Here is a 20,440-nt window from a genome sequence, read left to right as displayed (position 1 = left end):
GGAATGGCAACCCACTCCAGTGTTCTTGCCTGGAGAATCTCATGGACAGAGGAGCCTGGCAGACTACAGTCCCTGGGGTCATAAAGAGTCAGACATGACTGAGCAACTAACACACACATACATATATATACATATAAATTATAAAAAAGACTCCAGATTTCTGACCTCTACAACTGTCAGATGATAACGTGGGCGGTTTCCAGCCTCAGTGTTTGTGGCCATTTATTACAGCAAACTCGGGGAACTTATCCTGGCTTTGAGGAATTCAAGGTTGCCAGTTTGGGGTTTCCAAAATTTCTGTCCATTTCTGGGACTGGCCGTGTTCCCACTGCTGTGCTAATGTTTGCTTACCAGAAAACAGCAACCAAATTCTCCACCCACTTTGGCCCAGGGCCATTCCGTACACTTCACATACAAACCTTTTTGGTCTTATGCTTTATTTCATTTAAATTATTTTTTTAGGCTGTGCCAAGTGGCATGTGGGATCTTAGTTCCCCTGCCGGGGGTTGAACTCAGGCACCCTGCATTGGGAGGAAGTGCATTGGGAAGTCTTGACTACTGGACTGCCAGGGAAGTCCCTGGAATTGAGCTTTACAGATGGAGCGCACAGTGGGGAAGGGTCCGCCTCCCGTCAACCATGTTGGTGACGGCAGGACTTTGTGCTCATTCTATTTATGACATGCTCTCAAGGGCTCAGTGTCCTGTGCTGGCCTGGCTGTGCTGGACTGCAGCTTGGTTATGGGATGGGGGTCCACTGGCCAGCTCCTTGGTCCCTGCTGTGTGACCATGGGTAGGGTCTTTTGCCTCTCTAGCCCTCAGTTTCATTGATAACCAGCTCAGTGCAGTTTCGTGCAAAGATTCTGTGGAGTGGTGTACTTAAAGATCCTAAGGTCAGGACCTCCCTGGTGGTCCAGTGTTTAAGACCTTCATCTTGCAATGCAGGAGGTGCAGGTTCGATCCCTGGTTAAGGAGCTAAGATCCCACGTGCCTTGTGGCCAAAAAAACCCAAAACATAAAACAGAAGCAATGTTGTAACAAATTCAATGAAGACTTTTAAAAATGATCTATATCAGGGGCTTCCCTGGTGGCTCAGTGGTAAAGAATCTGCCTGCCAATACAGGAGACATGGGTTTGATCCCTGATCCAGGAAGATCCCACGTGCCGGGGAGCAACTAAGCCCATGTGCCACAACTACTGAGCCTGTGCTCTGGAGCCCTTGAGCTCTAGGCCCACGTGCTGCAACTGCTGAAGCCCAGACACCCTAGAGCCCATGCTCTGCAACAAGAGAAGCTACTGCAATGAGAAGCCCGCACTCTGCAACTAGAGGGTAGCCCCTGCTCACCACAAATAGAGAAAAGCCTGAGCAGCAACAGAGACCCAGTGCAGCCCAAAATAAGTAAAGTTACATTAACAAAACAGTATTGCATTGTGTATTTGAAAGTTGCTGAGAGTAGGTCTTAAAGTTCTCATCATAAGAAAAGAAAAATGTTTAACTATGTGAGGTGATAGATGTTACCTAGACATATTGTGGTCCTTTCACAATATATTGTTAATATATTGTGTGTGTTAGCCACTCAGTCTTGTCCAACTCTTTGTGACCCCGTGAACTGTAGCCCACCAGGCTCCTCTGTCCATGGAATTCTCCAGGCAAGAATAATGAAGTGGGTAGCCATTTTCTTCTCCAGGGGATCTTCCTGACCCAGGGATCAAACCTGGGTCTCTGGCATTGCAGGCAGATTCTCTACCATCTGAGCCACCAGGGAAGCCCAGTATACACATACATCAAGTCATGATGTTGTACGCCTAAGTTTAATGCCATATTGTATGTTAATTATTTTTCAAAAATAAAAAAAAGATTAAACATTTTGGAGTAGTAGTAAGAAAAAGAACACAGAAAAAATTCAAAATTAGATGCCATGGAAAATTGGCCTGTCGACTCTTAGAAATGAATACTTGCTGTGTGTCAGGCACTGTGGTAAAATGATTCCGAGTAAAAGTCTGCAAACCAGCCTGAGGGCCAATACTATCCAAAGAATTTGTCTGTTCCCATGACTCACAAGCTAAGAATCTGTACATTTTTAAAGCAAAATTACACAGCGGAGACCTGTATCCTGCAAGGCTGAAAAGACTTACCATCTAACCCTTTACAGGAATAGCTTGCCAACTTGCTTGAGACCACCATACTGGCCCTCTTCCTGTTCCATCTTACTGTTTCTCCCATTACGTAAAGATGGGAACAAGGATGAATTACTGATATTCACAAGGACGTGGTTGAAACTCACAGGCATGCTGCTGAGAGAAAGAAGGCAGATGCAAACACACCCACACATGGGTTCTCTTTTGATGAAGTTCCAAGATCAAAACTGAAGCTATGATGAGAGAAACAAGCCTGGTGGTTGTCCTGTGGGTAGGGAAAAAGAAGGGGCCCTCAGAGACTTGTAGCAGTTGGAATCACCTCTCGGTAAGGAAGTTGGTTACAGGGAGTGTGTGAAATATGAAGGGCTTCCCTGGTGGCTCAGATGGTAAAGAATCTGACTGCAAATGAAGATTTGATCTCTGGGTCAGAAAGTGTGTACTACTGCTGCTGCTGCTAAATCACCGCAGTCGTGTCCAACTCTGTGTGACCCCATAGACGGAAGCCCACCAGACTCCTCCGTCCCTGGGAGTCTCCAGGCAAGAACACTGGAGTGGGTTGCCATTTCCTTCTCCAATGCATGAAAGTGAAAAGTGAAAGTGAAGTTGCTCAGTCGTGTCCGACTCTTAGCGACCCCATGGACTGCAGCCTACCAGGCTCCTCCATCCATGGGATTTTCCAGGCAAGAGTACTGGAGTGGGGTGCCATCCATCGCCTTCTTTGCAGAAAGTGTGTACATGCCCAAAAACCCACTGAGCTGTCCCTTTAAGCTTTATAGACTTCAGTGCTTGTGAATTACACGTCAGTACAAATTAAGAAAGAGAAAGTGGCATGGTGGTGGAGATGTGGGAAGTAAGCCCTTCAGTTCACTTCCGGGGGGAGTGCAAACGGGGATACTCTTTTGGACAAAAAATATCTCTGGCAGTGTTTAGTAAGAGTGAGAGTGTTTCTTCTCCATGTCTGAAAAGATCCAGAAGTTCCTGTTCTTTGTACTTACCCTAGAAACTCTTAGAAACTCTTTCAATGAAGTCACCTAGTCCTTTTTTTTTTTTTTTTGGCTCCAGTTCAGTTGTGTCTGACTCTTTGCGACCCCATGGACTGCAGCACTGCCAGGCTTCCCTGTCCATCACCAACTCCCAGAGTTTACCCAAACCCATGTCCATTGAGTCAGTGATGCCATCCAAAACTCTCATCCTTTGTCGTCCCCTTCTCCTTCCGCCTTCAGGGTCTTTTCAAATGAGTCAGGTTTCCGCATTAGGTGGCCAAAGTATTGGAGTTTCAGCTTCAACATCAGTCCTTCCAATGAATATTCAGGGTTAATTTCCTTCAGGACTGACTGGTTGTATCTCCTTGCAGTCCAAGGGATAAGATAAGTCTTCTCCAAGAGTTCAAAAGCATCAATTCTTTGGCGCTCAGTTTTATAGTCCAACTCTCACATCCATACATGACTACTGGAAAAACCATAGCCTTGACTAGACAGACCTTTGTTGGCAAAGTAATGTCTCTGCTTTTTAATATGCTGTCTAGGTCGGTCATAGCTTTTCTTCCAGGGAGCAAGCGTCTTTTAATTTCATGGCTGCAGTCACCATCTGCAGTGATTTTGGAGCCCCCCAAAATAAAATCAGCCACTGTTTCCACTGTTTCCCCATCTACTTGCCATGAAGTGATGGGACTGGATGCCATGATCTTAGTTTTCTGAATGTTGAGCTTTAAGCCAACTTTTTCACTCTCCTCTTTCACTTTCACCAAGAGGCTTTTTAGTTCCTCTTCACTTTCTGCCATAAGGGTGGTATCATCTGCATATCTCAGATTATTGATATTTCTCCTGGCAATCTTTATTCCAGTTTGTGCTTCATCCAGCCCAGCGTTTCTCAAGATGTACTTTGCATATAAGTTAAATAAGCAGGGTGATGTACTCCTTTTCCAATTTGGAATAAATCTGTTGTTCCATGTCCAGTTCTAACTGTTGCTTCCTGACCTGCGTACAGATTTCTCAAGAGGCAGGTCAGGTGGTCTGGTATTCCCATCTCTTTCAGAATTTTCCACAGTTTGTTGTGATCCGCACAGCTGAACACTTTGGCATAGTCAATAAAGCAGAAATAGATGTTTTTCTGGAACTCTCTTGCTTTTTAGATGATCCAGCGATGTTGGCAATTTGATCTCTGGTTCCTCTGCCTTTTCTAAAACCAGCTTGACCATCTGGAAGTTCACGTATTGTTGAAGCCTTGGAGAATTTTAAGCATTACTTTACTAGTGTGTGAGATGAGTGCAATTGTGCGGTAGTTTGAGCATTCTTTGGCATTGCCTTTCTTTGGGATTGGAATGAAAACAGACCTTTTCCAGTCCTGTGGCCACTGCTGAGTTTTCCAAATTTGCTGGCATATTGAGTGCAGCACTTTCACAGCATCATCTTTTAGCATTTGAAATGGCTCAACTCTTTTGGCCCTGACCAGAGATCAAACCTATGCCCCCTTGTGGTGGAAGCATGGAACCATTGGACCCTCCGGGAAGCCCCATCACCTAGTCCTTTCATCAATCCCATGAAGCAGGTGCTGTTACCGTGGCTATATTACAAGGGAAGGAAACTGAGGCATGGCTCAGAGGACTTGCCCGTGGTCCCATCTCATAGCTGGTAAGTATCAGAATAAGGATTTGAACCCAGCACTCACTCAGACTCCCCCTCCACCTCCCCGCTCTGTGTTCATAACCACTAACGTATAAGGTGTCCATGCCTGTTTGGGGGGGATATTGGCAGCAACCAGTTTGTCCAATAACAGCTGCTGCTGCTGTGCTCAGTCGTGTCTGAGTCTTTGCGACCGCCATGGACTGGAGCCCCCCAGGCTCCTCTGTCCATGAGATTCTCCAGGCAAGGATACTAGACTAGATACTGGGTTGCCATTTCCTTCTCCCGGGAACTTCCCTACCCAAGGATGAAACCCGCATTTCCTGCATTGGCAGGCAGAATCTTTACCACGGAGCCACCTGGGAAGCCCCTGAAAAACGACAGGGAACTCAACAAACTGTGATATAGCAATGCTTAATGAGACCACAGCACACTTTAAAAGAACCAAGTTTGGAGACTTCCCTTGTGGTCCAGTGGTTAGGTCTCCGTGCTTCTACTGGAGGGGGAATGGTTTTGATCCCTGATCAGGGAGCTAGGTTTCCCCAAGCTGCATGGTTTGGTGAAAATAAAAAAGTTTAGGTTACATATACTGGCTTAGAAAAATGTTGGAGACATAGTCACCAGTGCCTGTGTGCTAAGTAGCTTCAGTTGTGTCCGACTCTTTGCAACTCTATGGACCATAATCTGCCGGGCTCCTCTGTCCAGTAGATTCTCCAGGCAAGAATACTGGAGTGGGTTGTCATTTCCTACTCCAGGGTATCTTCCCGACCTGGGAATCGAATCCAAGTCTCCTGCCTCTCCCACTTTGGTAGGTGGGTTCTTTAAACTAGCTCCACCTGGGAAGCCCATAGTCACCCAGAATAAAGCTAAACATTGACACCATTGATGTCCAGGGTCAGCAAACTACTATCACTGTCCAACCCACTGCCTGGTTTTATAAAGTTTTATTGGCACACAGCCACACTCATTTATTGACATATCATCTGTGATTGCTTTGGGGTAACAAGGAAGGGCAGCATCAGATAGTTGTAATAAAGACACTGTGGTCCATAAGACGCACAGTATTTTACTCTCTGGTCCTTCACAGGAAAAACTTTGCTGACTTCTGGCCAATTTGGATAAACAGCAAAGCCAGACCAAAGTGAGCTGAAGACGACTGAGTGGCTGAACGACAACAATAAGCCAACCAGGAACGGTTGTTTTAAGACCCGGATCAGACGACCACCAAGGTGTGTTTGGTTTTGGAGCAGCCACATAAGGGATGCTCCAAGAAGTGGGTGTGCGGGTGTGGGGAGAGGTGTGGGAAGACGGCTTGGATGCCTTCTCCCCGTCCAGCTCGGGAGGCCCCAAGGGCATGGACCACTTCTTCCGCCACCCCCACCCCAAGATGTCCCCAGAGACTAGACATGCCTATCACAGTATGGGTTCAAAACATTTCTCCCTCTCAGGAGACTAGGAATGAGTGAGGCATTGTGGTGGGGGGGGTGGGGCAGGCCGACGGAATGGGACTTAGTATCTAGATAATTTACATTTCATCTCTCTCCCAAGAACCTTTCAGTCAACTTTGGCCTGGAATCCATGCACTGCTTGGGAGAACTAATGATAAAATTCAGGGTGTCCAATGTACCAATGAGCGGGGAAACCCTCATATCTTTATTCTCACTGACTCTAACTGGTATTTACCATTTCCTCAATTATGAATGAAGTTCTTGTGGCTTTGTCTCAAGTAGAAAACCACAGACATTTTCGTATCAGGTCGCATTGGCCCAGGTGGCTCAAAATACGGTTGACCCTTGTTACTATTGAGAAATCACTGGAGGGATGAGATCTTGTTAATGTAGTGATACACACAGAAGTGGAACCCCAAGTTCTGTTTGTTTGCTTGGGTGTAGCTCTATTTTGAAGTCTTTTTGAAGTTTTTGTCTTGCAAGTGTTTGAAAGCAAGTTTTTATTGTGGTGAAACTTACCTTTTAGCATTTTTTCTTTTCCCTTTGGTTTTTTTTTGTCTTGGCGGCACCATGTGACATGTGGGATCTTAGTTCCTAGACCACGGATCAAAGCCACACCTCCTCCAGTGGAAGTGAGGAGTCTTAACCACTGGACCACCAGGGAAGTACCACCTTTTAACCATTGTAAGGTGCAGAGCTCAGTGACATTAAGTACTTTCACTTTGTTGTGAAACCATCCCCACCATCTATCTTCTGGACTTTCTCATCTTCCCAAACTGAAACTCTGTCCCCACGAAACACCGACTCCCCATCTCCCAGCGGGTGGCACCTACCACCTACTTTCTGTTTCTATGAATCTGACCCCCCTAGGGACCCTGAGTGGAATCACACAATATTCATCCTTCCCTCTCTAGTTGATCTCACTGAGCACAATATCTCAAGGTTCATTCACATCATTGCAGCCTGTGTCAGAATTTCCTTCCTTTTTAAGGTTGAATAATACCTCATTGTGTGGGTAGACTCCATTTTGTTTATCCATTCATTCAAGGATGAATCACTAAGCTGTATTTTTTAAAAGTATTTTAATAAATATATTTCATATATATGGCTGAGTCCCTTTGCTGTCCACCTGAAATTATCATAACATTGTTAATTGACTATTCAGTTTAGTTCAGTTCAGTTCAGTCGCTCAGTCGTGTCCGACTCTTTGCAACCCCATGAATCACAGCATGCCAGGTCTCCCTGTCCATCACCAGCTCCCAGAGTTCACTCAAACTCATGTTCATCGAGTTGGCGATGCCATCCAGCCATCTCATTCTCTGTCGTCCCCATCTCCTCCCGCCCCCAATCCCTTCCAGCATCAGAGTCTTTTCAAGTGAGTCAACTTGTCGCATGAGGTGGCCAAAGTATTGTAGTTTCAGTTTTAGCGTCAGTCCTTCCAATGAACACCCAGGATTGATCTCCTTTAGAATGGACTGGTTGGTTCTCCTTGCAGTCCAAGGGACTCTCAAGAGTCTTCTCCAGCACCACAGTTCAAAAGTATCAATTCTTCGGTGATCAGCTTTCTTCACAGTCCAACTCTCACATCCATACATGACCATGGGAAAAACCATAGCCTTGACTAGACGGACCTTGGTTGGCAAAGCAATGTCTCTGCTTTTTAATATGCTATCTAGGTTGGTCATAACTTTCCTTCCAAGGAGTAAGCGTCTTTTAATTTCATGGCTGCAATCAGCATCTGCAGTGATTTTGGAGCCCAAAAAGAATAAAGTCTGACACTGCTTTCACTGTATACTTTTATACTTCATATAAAATAGAAAAAATAAAAAAATAGAAAATAGAAAAAATAAAAAAATATATTTCAACATAATGGACTTTGTTGTAACCTCCTGTATTGGGTTTGATGAATCTAACAAATGGTACTTTTAAAATCAAAGTGTTACTGCTCAGTCACTAAGTTGTGTTTGACTCTTTGAGACCCCATGGATTGCGGCACACCAGGCTTCCCTGTCCTTCACTATCTCCTGGAGTTTGCTCAGACTTATGTCCATTGAGTTAGTGATGCTATTTAACCATCCCATCCTCTGCTGCCCCCTTCTCCTCCTGCCCTCAGTCTTTCCCAGCATCAGGGTCTTTTCCAATGAGTCGACTCTTTGCATCAGGTGGCCAAAGTATTGGAGCTTCAGCTTTAGCATCAGTCCCTCCAATGAGTATTCAGGGTTGATTTCCTTTAGGATTGACTGGTTTGATCTCCTTGCTGTCCAAGGGACTCAAATTGAAGTATAGTTGATTTACAATGCTGTGTTAGCTTCAGGTGTATGGCAAATTGAAAAAAATACATATATTTTTCAGATTCTCTTCCATTATAGGTTATTACAGGATATTGAACATAATTCCCTGTGCTCTACAGTAAAACCATATTAGCTGGTTGGGAAGATCCCCTCGAGGAGGGCACAGCAACCCACTCCAGTATTTCTGCCTGGAGAATCCCATGGACAGAAGAACCTGGTAGGCTATAGTTGGCAGGCTACAGTCCACAGGGTCGCACAATCCGACACAACTGAAGCGACTTAGCACTCATGAACCTATTAATCCTAAATTCCTGATTAACCTCACCCACACTGCTTTTCCTCTGGGTAACCAGAAGTTTGTTTTTTCTAACAAATGGTATTTTGATAAGAGATTACAGGTGACAAAGGGGCCCAGTAGAAGGTATTATTTATGGCTTTTGTAGGCACTTTCTTCATTAAAAATAAAATTACATTTTACAACTATGTTGGTTTAAAGACACATGTAATCTAAGGTAGATTATATTCTTTGCTTTTTCTTTCTGATTTTAGAAGAAATTAAAACATTTTCACGGGTGTCTCTGAGCACTATGGGCTCTGAGCACTGTGGTTTAACTGTGCCAGATACATATGTAAGCCCTGGGTCTGCTGCTGCTGCTGCTAAGTTACTTCAGTCGTGTCCGACTCTGTGCGACCCCATGGACTGCAGCCTACCAGTCTCCTCCGTCCATGGGATTTTCCAGGCAAGCGTACTGGAGTGGGGTCTAGGACCTTCCAAAAGTTTAGGACCCCTGTGAATTTAATTATATATATATATATATATATATAATTATTACTTTTGTTTGTTTGTTTTTGGTTACAGGCTTTAGTTAGTTCTGCTCCCGGTGAATTTTAAAACATCACGTTTGCGGCTTCAAGATATGCCCTCTTGCAAATTCTCTGGCGGTCCTCTGGTTCCGACTCTGCCCTTTCATTGAGGAGGGCCCAGGTTCAAGCCCTGCTGAGGGTACCAAGATCCTGCTGGGTGACTTGGCCAAAAATATATATATATATATGCCATCACGCTGTCTGCCCCTCTTCCAACCACAAAAGCGTCCCCAAACCCCTCCAGGGTGGCCATGATTCCCACCCTCACCCCTGCCCCCAATTATCCCATCCCTTTTGTTCATTTCCTGGAAAACATTAATTACCCATTGAGATGCACTAAATTGTGGTTCTTTCTCACTAGACTATGGGTCCCCGTGGACAGGGTTTTTGTCCCTGTGGAGCCCCGTGGTGGCCTCCCGCGCCCGGGCCCCCCAGAGGTCCCCAAACACGGTCTGCGTGGCAGCCGGGGAGGCAGCGAGGACGTCGCTGGGGCGCCTCGGGGACTTTCCCGGTCCCGCTGGGAAAGCGTGATCTCACCCGGTTCCTCCCTCCTTGCCGGACGCGGAAGGGGCGGGCGGAGGCCGCGCGCCCGGGGCTACAGGCGCGCCCTCCGCTCTCTGCCATCCGCGGGCACCGCCACCAGGCCGTCCGGCCACCAACCTCCGCCCCGAGGACGCGAGCCGTGCGGCCGGTCGCCCCCGCGACCCCAGGTAGGTGAGGAAGGGGCGAGGGCCTGGGGTCACCCGAGACCCCCGCAAGCCTGCAGGGGCAGGGGGCCTGGCACCCCGCAACCCTCGCCACGGGTCAAGGCCACCTGCCCTCCCTGGGAGCTTTGGACGTCCTTGCGATGCACGTTCAGGTCCCCCGCCGCAAAGCTGCAGGTCCCCTCCCTGGCCCAAGTCCTTATCCCCCCTACTCTTCCTCAACACCCGGAGTCCTCCCCAGCAGGCTCCGTTTCCTTCCCAATACCCCTTTCCTTCTCCTCGTTTTATCTTCTCCAGCCCGGGTTCCTCCTGCCCCGTGATCGCCACTCCCACTGCCCTCTCCTCCAGGGCACTGAATCCCCACTTTTTCCAGGGGCTTCGGGGACCCCTTCCCACGGCGCAGCGCACTTCTTTCAGTGGGTCTCATCCATCAGATGGGTTCCATCCCATTCAGATGGGTCTCCGGGAATGATCAGCTCCTCATTCCCTAGACCTTCCTGTGGGGTACGGGGTTCGTTGGTACTGGCCCAGGATTGGAGCCAGGTCGGCTCAGTTGTGTCTGCTGGCACCACTCAGGGCCTGGCTGGCCCCAGACCTTCTTCTTGGCACCTGCACTCCTTCCCTCTCCTTGTGGCTGAGCAGCGGTTTGCGGGAGGGGCACCCCCTGTGACCTGGGCAGGCTGAGGTGTGGGTTCTAGAGTTTGGGGGAAGATTGGTGGAAGCCCCAGGCTCCAGAGTCTGCCCGGGCTTCTGTGTCCTCCTCCGAATTAGGGCCATTCATTCATCCTCCAACAAACATTTATGGAGCACCTGCTGTGTGCCAGTAGACATTGTTCAGTACGTTGGGCACACAGTAAGGGCCAAATAATGTCCTCATGGAACCACAGTGGGCAGAAACTGTGACCCGTTGTGTGCAAAGTGCGGAGGACAGGTATCTGATTCCTTCTTTAGTGGACAGCCTTGATAATTCCTCAGATCCAGGCGTGGGAAGGAGACTGTACATAACAGGTGCTTAGTCAATAAAGGGGGCTTTATTCTGATGGCTCAGATGGTAAAGCATCTGCCTGCAGTGCAGGAGACACGGGTTTGATCCCTGGATCTGGAAGTTCCCCTGGAGAAGGGAATGGCAACCCACTCCAGTATTCTTGCCTGGAGAATCCCATGGACAGAGGAGTCTGGTGAGCTACCTAGTCCATGGGGTCGCAGAGAGTTGGATAGGACTTAGCAACTATCGCCTGCAATGAATAAAGGCAAGGACCCTGTAGCCAGGCTGTCTGGTTTAAATTCCTGCCTCTTTACTTTCTACCTGTGTGATCCTGGGCAAGTCACTCAGCCTCTGTGCCTCCCTTTACCCCTGGCAAACAGGCAGTTTTTGAAGTAGTCTTAACTCACAGGGTTGGCTTTTGCTTTGCAGAATGCCCAGCATATAGCAGGTGCTGAAGAAACACTTACTGAATAAATGCCCCTTGAGTCTCCTACACGTTTTCCAGAGATAGTCTGGTTATGTTTTAACTTCCATATCTCTTTGGAACTTTTTTTGAAAACTTTCTTTCTTTAAAAAAATATTTATTTATTTGACTGTACCAGGTCTTAGTTGAGGCAGCTGGGATCTTGGGTCTTGGTTGCAGCACGCAGGATCTTTAGTTGCAGCAAGCAAACATCTTAGTTGCAGTGTGTGGAACCTAGTTCCCTGACTAGGGATTGAAGCTGGGCTCCCTGCATTGGGAGTGCATAGCCCCAACCACTGGACCACCAAGGAATGCTTTATTATATTGTTACTCTAAAATCTCACACATGACAAGGGCACCTTTCCTGCTGGTTTTACACACAAGGAAACTGAGGCTGAAAAACAGGCTCCTAAAAGCTGGCAGGTGGCAGAGCCAGGTTCCCCACTCTTGTGGCGGCTCTCCCACCGCCCAGGTGCCCACTATCAGGTATGAAGTGGACTTTACTCTGGAGGCCGTGGAAAGTAGGGCAGAATTAAAGCCAGGTTTCCTGAAGGCTGGGGTGACCACTGGGCAGGGCATATTGAATGGATGGGGAACATGCTGGGGGAGACAGTGTCTAGGGAGGGGGCACTGAGTCTGGGCTTAGGCTGGCAGACAGGGAGATGGAGAAGAAAGAGGGTGTGATTTTAGGCAATTTGCCAGGAGGGCAAGCAGAAGTGGTCGTGCCTGGCTGGTTCTCAGTCTGGCTGTGCTGTGTGCTTTTGCACAAACCCAGCCCTGAGCCTCTAGCTCGGTGCCTCAGCTGGGGCGGGGGGCCAGGGTGGGGCAGTCGTCATGCACTTGAAGGCTCGTGGAGCCGTCAGGATGTGCCAGGCATTGGTCTATACCATCTCTACATGGATTAACTCATTAGACCTACGGCAGCCCTCGTAGGAAGGGCTTTATCTTTGTACCCAATCCGCAGAGGAGGAGACTGAGGCACCGGCGTGTAAATGGCCAGTCCAAGGCCATAGCCTGGAGGCAGTACAGCTGAGATCTGAACCCCAAGGGCGTGCTTTCTCTGACTGCTCTCTGTTGCCCTGGAGGTGACTCACTTCAGATGGGTGATCTGTAAAAGGGGACAGCCTTTGGCTCCCAGACCAGCGCAGCTGGCAGGTTCTCGCTGACCGTCCGAATTCCAAGAGAAACCAAAACATCTGAGTTTCACACACAATCTCCTCTGTTTAATGTTGGCAGAGTGTTGGCTGTTTCAGAGTGACTTCTCACACTGTTGCTGGTGTAGTTGGGAGTTGGTAAGTTTCATTTTTCCTTTTTAGCATGTTTTGAGTTTTTTTTTTAATGTGGACCATTTTAAAAGTCTATTGAATGTGTTACAACATGGCTTCTGTTTCACATCTTGGTCTTTGGCCATGAGGTTATGTGAGATCTTAGCTCCCCAGCCGAGGATCGAACCTGCACACCCGTCATTGGAAGGTGAAGTCTTAACCAGTGGACCACCAGGGAAGTCCCTCCTTTTGACATTTGATAGACGTAGAACCTGAATTCAGAATAGGACACAGATCCTAAGTATTGAACTTGAATTTTCGGAGTGAACACTGCATGAAATAGAACTTAATGTCCAGCCCCTCTCGTGTCCCATCCTTCACACTCTCTCAGCTGTTGCCCTTTATCAGTTAAAAATTGGAGGGTGCGTGTCAACATCTGTCTGATTTTTTTTATCTTTTTTAAAATTAATTTCTATTGGAGTATAGTTGATTTACAATGTTGTGTTAGTTTCAGGTGTCCCGGAAAGTGATTCAATTCTGCATATACATATAGCCACTCTTTTTTTTTCAAGTTTCTGTCCCCGTATATGTCATGACAGAGTAGAGTCCCCTGTGATTTTTTTCTTTTTAAGTTACTACATACACAGCTGTTTCTAGGAGCCACTGAGAGGTGGAAAGAAAGTTGATCCAAGGGTCAGAACTTCAAGTAATTTTGATATTTCCATAAGTTTTGGCTGACTTGTGGTCCCATCTGAAAGTAAGCTTGTTGTCCTTTTGGATCCCATTTTGTTGATGATGGTGAGCTCACATCAGAGGTAGGAGAAAGTATACATTTTGCCCTTTTCTTACTGCTAACTCGTGCCTGCATTATAGCAAGTTGTCTGTCTTCCACTTTCCTCCAGAACTACTCTGGCCATGAGCTCATGTCACAGACTATTTTAATTATAACTAGATAAATCTGTTTCTCAGGCCATGTAACCAAGTCCATGGACGCTGCAATCTCTGGTGATATACTTTGGAGACCACAGGGTTAATGGGTTTAGATTCAGGCAGCCTGGGTTCCAGTCCACCTGTGCTCCTTACATCCCTTTTCTCATACTAATTCTTCCCCCCCCGCCAATATTTATTATTTATTTATTTGGCTGCACTGGGTCTTAGGACAGTAGTTCCCTCACCAGGGATCAAACCCGGGCCCCCTGCATTGGGAGCACAGAGTCTTGACCACTGGACCACCAGGGAAATCCCATTCTTGAACTCACTCTTCAAGATCTGGTATGTATTTTTTCAGATCTCGAGTCAAACTCTATTTTATATATATATGTATGCAGTTTAAGTGAAATCCGAGCCTACTGAAACAAAGTTGGGTTTAGTGGGGTGAAATTTTTTCTTTTTTCACACTGCCCAACTTTTCTTTTTTGTTTTTTTGTAGCAATATATTTTACTTCAGAAATCAGTGAGGATTATAAATACCATCCATTATTTAGTGGAATAATAAAATACATTATTTTAGATTGAGAGAAAGAAAATAGTTACATGTAGAAAGAGGAAATATAAAGTAAAGTAAAGTAGCTCAGTCGTGTCCGACTCTTTGCAACCCCGTGGGCTGTAGTCTACCAGGCTCCCCTGTCCATGGGATTTTCCAGGCAAGAGCACTGGAGTGGGTTGCCATTTCCTTCTCAACCAACTTTTCTATTTTGAGTTCAGTTCAGTTGCTCAGTCGTGTCTGACTCTTTGCGACCCCGTGAACCACAGCATGCCAGGCCTCCCTGTCCATCACCAACTCCCGGAGTCCACCCAAACTCATGTCCATCAAGTCGGTGATGCCATCCAACCATCTTATCCTCTGTCATCCCCTTCTCCTCCTGCCCTCAATCCTTCCCAGAATCAGGGTCTTTTCTAATGAGTCAGCTCTTTGCATCAGGTGGCCAAAGTATTGGAGTTTCAGCTTCAACATCAGTCCTTCCAAGGACTGATATCCTTTAGGATGTACTGGTTGGATGAGTTTCAGCTTCAACATCAGTCCTTCCAAGGACTGATATCCTTTAGGATGTACTGGTTGTATCTCCTTGCAGTCCAAGGGACTCTCAGCAGTCTTCTCTAACACCACAGTTCAAAAGCATCAATTCTTCCATGCTCAGCTTTCTTTATAGTCCAACTCTCACATCCATACATGACCACTGGAAAAACCATAGCCTTGACTAGACAGGTCTTGGTTGGCAAAGTAATGTCTCTGCTTTTTAATATGCTGTCTAGGTTGGTCATAACTTTCTTTCCAAGGAGTAGGCGTCTTTTAATTTCATGGCTGCAATCACCATCTGCAGTGATTTTGGAGCCCAGAAAAATAAAGTCAGCCATTGTTTCCACTGTTTCCCCATCTATTTGCAATGAAGTGATGGGACCGAATGCCATGATCTTAGTTTTCTGAATGTTGAGCTTTAAGCCAACTTTTTCACTCTCCTCTTTCACTTTCATCAAGAGGCTTTTGAGTTCCTCTTCACTTTCTGCCATAAGGGTGGTGTCATCTGCATATCTGAGGTTATTGATATTTCTCCTGGCAATCTTGATTCCAGCCTGTGCTTCTTCCAGTCCAGCGTTTCTCATGATGTACTCTGCATATAAGTTAAATAAACAGAGTGACAATATACAGCCTTGATGTACTCCTTTTCCTATTTGGAACCAGTCTGTTGTTCCATGTCCAGTTCTAACTGTTGCTTCCTGACCTGCATACAGGTTTCTCAAGAGGCAGGTCAGGTGGTCTGGTATTCCCATCTCTTTCAGAATGTTCCACAGTTTCTTGTGATCCACACAGTCAAAGGCTTTGGCATAGTCAATAAAGCAGACATAGATGTTTTTCTGGAACTCTCTTGCTTTTTTGATGATCCAGCAGATGTTGGCAATTTGATCTCTGGTTCCTCTGCCTTTTCTAAAACCAGCTTGAACATCTGGAAGTTCACGGTTCATGTATTGCTGAAGCCTGGCTTGGAGAATTTTAAGCATTACTTTACTGGTGTGTGAGATGAGTGCAATTGTGTGGTAGTTTGAGCATTCTTTGGCATTGCCTTTCTTTGGGATTGGAATGAAAACTGACCTTTTCCAGTCCTGTGGACACTGCTGAGTTTTCCAAATTTACTGGCATATTGAGTGCAGCACTTTTACAGCGTCATCTTTCGGTGTTTGAAATAGCTCAACTGGAATTCCATCACCTCCACTAGCTTTGTTCATAGTGATGCTTCCTAAGTCCCACTCGACTTCACATTCCAGGATGTCTAGCTCTAGGTGAGTGATCATACCATCGTGATTATCTGGGTCGTGAAGATCTTTTTTGTACAGTTCTTCTGTGTATCCTTGCCACCTCTTCTTAATATCTTCTGCTTCTGTTAGGTCCCTACTATTTCTGTCCTTTATTGAGCCCATCTTTGCATGAAATGTTCCCTTGGTATCTCTAATTTTCTTGAAGAGATCTCTAGTCTTTCCCATTCTGTTGTTTTCCTCTATTTCTTTGCATTGATCGCTGAGGAAGGCTTTCTTATCTCTCTTTGCTATTCTTTGGAACTCTGCATTCAGATGCTTATATCTTTCCTTTTCTCCTTTGCTTTTCGCTTCTCCCCTTTTCACAGCTATTTGTAAGGCCTCCCCAGACAGCCATTTTGCTTTTTTGCATTTCTTTTTCTTGGGGATGGTCTTGATCCCTGTCTCCTGTACAATGTGACAAACCTCCATCCGTAGTTCATCAGGCACTCTGTCTATCAGATCTAGTCCCTTAAATCTATTTCTCACTTCCACTATATAGTCATAAGGAATTTGATTTATGTCATACCTGAATGGTCTAGTTGTTTTCTCCACTTTCTTCAATTTCAGTCTGAATTTGGCAATAAGGAGTTCATGATCTGAGCCACAGTCAGCTCCTGGTCTTGTTTTTGCTGACTGTATAGAGCTTCTCCATCTTTGGCTGCAAAGAATATAATCAATCTGATGTCGGTGTTGACCATCTGGTGATGTCCATGTGTAGAGTCTTCTCTTGTGTTGTTGGAAGAGGGTGTTTGCTATGACCAGTGCGTTTTCTTGGCAGAACTCTATTAGCCTTCGCCCTGCTTCATTTTGTACTCCAAGGCCAAATTTGCCTGTTAAAATTGAATAAAATGTAATATTTACTTTCTCCCCAGAAACTTGTAGCCACATTTCCAATGCGCAATAGTCACACAGAGCTGGGACTGCCATAACAAAGCCCCTCAGTTGTGGGGCTTAAACACCAGAACTTTATACTCTCATGGTCTGGAAGCTGGAAATCCAAGATGAAGGTGTAGGCAGGGCTGGTTCCCTCTGAGGCCTCTCTCCTTGGCTTGCAAATGGCTGTCTTCTCTCTCCATGTCCTCAAGAGATCCTCTGTCTGGGGTGTCTGTGTCCTAATCCTGTTTTATAAGGACACCAGTCTTATCGGATTGGGCTTCCCAAGTGGCTCAGTGGTAAAGAATCTACCTGCAATGCAAGAGATGCAGGAGACCTAGGTTTGATTCCTGAGTGGGAAGGAAACAGCAACCCTCTCCAGTACTCTTGCCTGGAGAATCCCATGGACAGAGGAGCCTGGTAGGCTACAGTCCATGGGGTTGCGAAGAGTAGGACACGACTTAGCGACTGAGCGCACACACACACACACACACACTTAATGGATTAGGGCCCCACCCTAGTGACCTCATTTTAACTTGATTACCTCTGTAAAGATCCCGTCTCCACTGTCCTAACATCCTGAGGTCCTAGGGGATAGAGTTTTAACATCTAAACTTGGGGCTGCTGCTGCTGCTGCTGCTAAGTCACTTCAGTCGTGTCCGACTGTGTGTGACCCCATAGACGGCAGCCCACCAGGCTCCCCTGTCCCTGGGATTCTCCAGGCAAGAGCACTGAACTTGGGGAGGGGGACCCAATTCAGCTAATGACAACCCTGGCTGTCCGGTGGTTAAGACGCTGTGCTTCCAGTGCAGGGAGCAAGGATTCAGTACTTGGTCAGGGAACTAAGATTCTGAATGCTGCATGGCAAGGCTAAAACAAACAAACAAAAAGCAACCAGTTATGCTCCATAATAATCATATGGGCTGGTGTGTGTTTCAGTCATATTCAGCTCTTTTCGATCCTATGGACTGTAGCCCACCAGGCCCCTCTGTCCATAGGATTCTCCAGGCGAGAATACTAGAGTGGGTTGTCATTTCCTTCTGCAGGAGATCTTTCTGACCCAGGGAATGAACCCGCGTCTCTTATGCCTCCTGTGTTGACAGGCAGGTTCTTTATCAGTAGCACCACCTGGGAAGCTCATATGGGCTCCAGTGACAGGCATTTTGGCTTTAGGATTAGAAACACTAATGTCATAGCACTGTTCTGCCCATCCCTAACTGTACAATCTACGTTTGCCCCTCCATGGAATGGAAAAAGAAAATTCTTATACTTCTTTTGCAGCCCAGGTGTTGGCACACTTTTTCTGGAAGGGACGAGAGTATCTGTTGTCGTCTGTAGGGGCTACATGGTCTCTATGGCAGCTACTCAGCTGAAAGCAGCCCTGGGCCCCCAGTCAATGAGTGAGCCAGCTTGTGTTCCAGGACAGCGCCACTAAAACAGCCTGTGGGCTGGGCTTTCGGACTCCTGTCCTGGGCAGTTGTACACAGTGTCATCGGGGCAGGCTTGACCAAAAATCTGACGGAGGAGAGGCAGTGAGCTGTGGGGATACACAGGGGAAGCAGTGTTCCAAGCAGAGGGGCAGCCAGTGCAAAGGCCCTGAGATAGGACCGTGTCTGGCAAGTTTGAAGGACAGCAGGAAGGACAGTGTGGCAATTAAGAAATATAATATACTAGGTTTGGACTTCCCTTGCGGTCCAATGGTTAAGACTCTGTGCTTCCACTGCAGGGGTGCAGGTTTGATGCCTGGGGAAACTAAGATCCCACATGTGGTGCAGTGTGGCCAAAAACATAAATACACTTGTTTGTATATTATTTGTATATATGACTTCCCAGGTAGCTCAGTCGTAAAGAATCTGTCTGCCAATGCAGAAGGCCCAGGTTTGATCCTTGGATCGGGAAGATCCCCTGAAGAAGGAAATGGCAACCCACTCCAGTATTCTTGCCTGGAAAATCCCATGGACAGAGGAGCCTGGCGGGCTACAGTCCATGGGGTCACAAAGATTTGGACACAACTGAGCATGCATTTTTTTATATACATATACCTACTTTGTTGCCATATATTTGCTTTTGGCAGAAGTAAAAACATTTATGAAAAGAAAAAAGGAACTCTTTGCAGTAATATATGGCTCATATTTAGTCTTCATGGAAAAATAATTCAGAAAACAAGGAAACACATAAGCAATACTTGTTCTCCTTTTTACAGTTATGACTTTTACTTTTTAAAAACATATTTCTTTATATATTATTTATTTGGTTGTGCTGGGTCTTAGTTGCTGCATGTGGGATCTAGTTCCCTGACCAGGGATTGAACCTGGGCCCCTGTATTGAGAGCTTGGAGTCTTAGCCACTGGAGCACCAGGGAAATCCCTTTACTATTGACAAACAAAGCACTGAAATGTTGCCCTTCAGTCTAGTGGACAGAAGTGGTTTTGTTGCTTTGGTTTTGTCATATATTATATATAATAATAGTATTTTATATGTAATTTATAAATTGGACTGGATTGTCAGCTCCAAGAGGGAAGAGTATTCCTTTTTTATTCTTTCTGTCCTGATATGATCAGTTGTGTCCAATACATGGAAAATGCTGGAAAATTACCTCTTGAATGAATAAATGAATGTTATGTATGTGGGCTTCCCTGGTGGCTCAGAGGTTAAAGCGTCTGCCTCCAATGCGGGAGACCCGGGTTCGACCCCTGGGTCGGGAAGATCCCCTGGAGAAGGAAACGGTAACCCACTCCAGTATTCTTGCCTGGAGAATCCCATGGACGGAGAAGCCTGGTAGGCTACAGTCCATGGGGTCGCATAGAGTCGGACACGACTGAGCGACAGAACGGAACGGATGTATGTATACTTTCCTCCTCATTACAGACTTCCTTTATTACTTGCAATAAATATGTTTAAAGTTTTTACTCTGTGGATGGCACAGTGGCTTGCTTTTTTTTTTTAAGCTCACCAGGTCTCTTAAAAATATCTGAATCGATTGCTAACTTGGCACAACTGAGCAGATTCCTGAAAATCTGCATTTCTGGCTTGTCTTGAAATGTTAGCGAATGTGGTCCTGCTAAGCCCATTTGCCTTCTTGGCAATACGCATGAGGCAAGGCCACCGCATTTAGACAGGTTGAGGTGGTTCTAGGTTTTCGAGTTAAAGCCCAAGTGCCCTCTCCCCAACACCCCCAGGCCCACAAGACCCTGCAGGACCTGCCCATCCCCTCCCTGCCCTCCCCTCCTCCCTATCTCCTCGCTCACTCTGCTCCAGCTCCACAGGCCTCCTCGATGCTCCTCCAACACCCCAGACACAGTCCAGCCCCAGGGCCTTTGCACAGGTTATTCCCTCTGCCTGAATCTCTCTTCCCTCAGATGTTCAATGGGTGACTTTCTCCCAATGTCTGTGTCCTGCTGAAATCTCTCTTCTCATCAAGACCTTCCTAAACCATGTTGTTTAAAACTGCCCGTGGGACTTCCCTTGCGCTCCAGTCTCTAAGACTCTGTGTTCCCAG

At 46.4% G+C, this 20,440-nt stretch overlaps 1 protein-coding gene across 3 annotated transcripts in view; it reads left to right on the top strand.

Moving 5' to 3' along the window:
• Nucleotides 1–9,729: 9,729 nt before the first annotated feature.
• The window catches only part of TICAM1 (TIR domain containing adaptor molecule 1), a 29,014-nt gene continuing 18,303 nt past the window's right edge, over nt 9,730–20,440 (top strand). For 2 of the 3 annotated variants that reach the window (XR_008686446.2, XM_088838902.1), the window contains exons 1-2: nt 9,730–10,070; nt 12,749–12,804. The gene's annotated coding sequence lies outside the window, so the exon portion shown is untranslated. The remainder of the gene's footprint in view (nt 10,071–12,748; nt 12,805–20,440) is intronic. The other variant, XM_055430127.2, reaches the window with a different exon arrangement.

This window comes from Moschus berezovskii, chromosome 8 (assembly GCF_049115385.1).
Source record: "Moschus berezovskii isolate FMDL1 chromosome 8, NW_MosBer_1.0, whole genome shotgun sequence".
Lineage (NCBI taxonomy): Eukaryota > Metazoa > Chordata > Mammalia > Artiodactyla > Moschidae > Moschus > Moschus berezovskii.
The sequence above is the reverse complement of the archived record's forward strand: the minus strand, read 5'-3'. Positions and strand labels throughout refer to the sequence as shown.